A 2,742-nucleotide genomic window follows, 5' to 3' on the forward strand; every position below is an offset into this window, starting at 1 on the left:
AAGTTAAATTAGATTACATTAATTCAATATTTTAAACAAAAAAAATAAAATTAGATATTCAAAAATTATACAAAGAGTACTATAAATTGCAATTTTTTACATATCAATATGATGAAAAAATACATAATAAAATGTAAGTCAAAATTTTTTATCGTTTGACTCTTAAAAAAGGAAATAATGACAAATAAAAGTGGACGGAGATAGTATAACTATGAAGCGCAATTATCAAAACTATAACTATAAAGCCTTATTATATCTGTTATGTTTGCTGTTTTTGAATTTTTTTTTTTTTTTACAAAAGAACATTTCATAAGCAAATTTGCCGGCTTTCAACAGATTTAGGCCCATGTTTGAAGATCCACCAGATAAAGGGGGAACAAAGAAAAAAGTTGAGCCATAAGAGTTTCGTGTCTAGTTAAATAATCTCACATAAATTAAAATGAAAGACATACACAATATTGTCATGCAAAGGAAAATTCACATTACTTATATAATTTAATCGGTTAATTAAATTACATTATTATATTTAAATATTTTAATTGTATAAATATTATCTTAAAAAATTTAATTGTCTTTTTGTTTCCTTTTCTCTGTACATTAGATAAACTGAACTTCAAGATGGCCCCTTCCACAAAAGTCACTTGATTAATTGATTAGTACTAATAAAAAAACTTACAACATACTTAACATCAACTAACCAACACACCTACAATTAACTACTCATAGTAGTGATTAACACACACACACACACATTAATACTAAGTACATACATTTTCTAATTAATTACTTAAGCAAACATAATAATAATAAACTTAACTATATATATACCTAATTATAATACATAAAAACATCACCAGAAATATTAGTTTCTTCTTCTCTGTATTCTGAAAACGGAAACTCAACTTGTTGAAAGGCATTGTTATCATAACTTGGTACTTGTTGCATTTGCTGATAGTCCATCGAATTAATCTTATTCTTGTGTATATTCTGATCATCATCAACAACGAGAGGGTAATATTCAACCATTTCATGATTAATATCGACTAAATTAACCATCGTCTGATGAAGCCAAATTTGGGTTTTGAGAAATTTGACATACTGAATCGCTTCTTCTAACATAGTAACAGTGTCCATTTTAGAACCACCAGGGACTAAACTTTGTAAAATTTTAAAACGATCACTTATTCTGTGCCTTCTTTCGCGTGCTGCGATGCTCTGTGGATCAGTTGATAGCTTCATAACTTTCTTCGGTGCTGACGAGTAAACTTTCTCTTTCTTTTCTTTCGAATTAATTTTGGTTGAAGAAGAAAAACAAGTAGTAGAATAATGTTGTTGATGTTGATGATCCATTGATAGTTATTTTATTTTTCTAAAGATGTGTTTATGATGTTTTTTAGAAAGGGAGATTGTTATTGCATGGTTTATATAGAGGAAAATGATTGCGTTAGGTACGTGGGACATGAATGAAAAGATCTTGATTTCACTGACAATACAATGTAAATTTTTTAATATTTTTTTTACACTGCCAGATCAATTAAACTATATACAAATAATTAATGTGTTTTTTAACGTGTTGGTTCAGGTTTTTTAAATATCAAATCAAATTATTTGTGCAGGATTTTTAAATTTATAAATTAAACCAAACTAATAAAACTTTGGGTTTTCGGGTTTTTGGATTTTTTTCGATACAGTGTTCATACAAACATATAATTAACTTGTGCTTCAAATATTTTTTTAGTTCTTTCAAAATCAACTATCTGATGTGTTTCTTAATGTCGGATTGATTTGGTCTCGAGCTGATTTATTTTTTAGATAAAATCAAACCAACCCAAGTATAGTCGGATTTTTTTCAATACCAAACCAAGTCACACCAAACCAGTATTCGTACTTTTTTTTATTTAACTGAATTAACGACTTAATTCGATTTTTAGTTCGATTTCGTAGGGCTCCTAATTTTTTATGTCATCAGTTTGATTTTAAGGGGTTATACCTTAATTCCTTTTTAGTTTCAAGTGTCATATTTTGTTACTTTCTCTATTTTAATTTATCAGTCCTGATTTGATTTGACATGACCTTTTTAAAATATATATATTTTTTGAATCTTATTGTAATAGTGAAATTAGCAATTTTACAAAATACTAAGACATAGTACATATTATAATAAACTAAACGGTATGATAATACTCCTTCTGTCTCAATTTATATGATATATTATTTGAATTTTGAGAGTTATTTTTTGTTTTGACCCTAAATTATGTCGTAAAATTTTTAAATGCTTTCTAAAATAAAATTTACGTATTTGAGAACTACTTTAAAAAAATATTACAAACCACATGAATAACTGATACAATTCAAAATATTTAAAATGTCTATGAAAAAAATATTGAAATTCGAAAAGTATGGTAACTTATTTTTTTTTACATTAGTTGTGTGTATATAACTTAAATAAAAATGAGAAGATCGAGTTGTCGTCATGTGATTGGAGTCCCCCAATTTTTAGAGGAAGATACGAGTTTGTTGGGGTTAAAAATATATCTACAATTTGTAGGGTCAATATTATAGGACAGCAAAAAAGGTCTTCCATACAAAATTACCTAACATTTCTGATAGTACTTAAAAGTATTTCTATATACGCAACGATTTGTTGTAATTGGATGTTTATATATTTATCAGAAATTATGGAACTACTTACGAAATTTATTGAATTTTTTTAATTAATTCATCGCTCAAAAGCTCACAGTT

This window comes from Solanum verrucosum, unplaced genomic scaffold (assembly GCF_900185275.1).
Source record: "Solanum verrucosum unplaced genomic scaffold, falcon-dt-bn FXZP01000094.1, whole genome shotgun sequence".
NCBI classification, from domain to species: domain Eukaryota; kingdom Viridiplantae; phylum Streptophyta; class Magnoliopsida; order Solanales; family Solanaceae; genus Solanum; species Solanum verrucosum.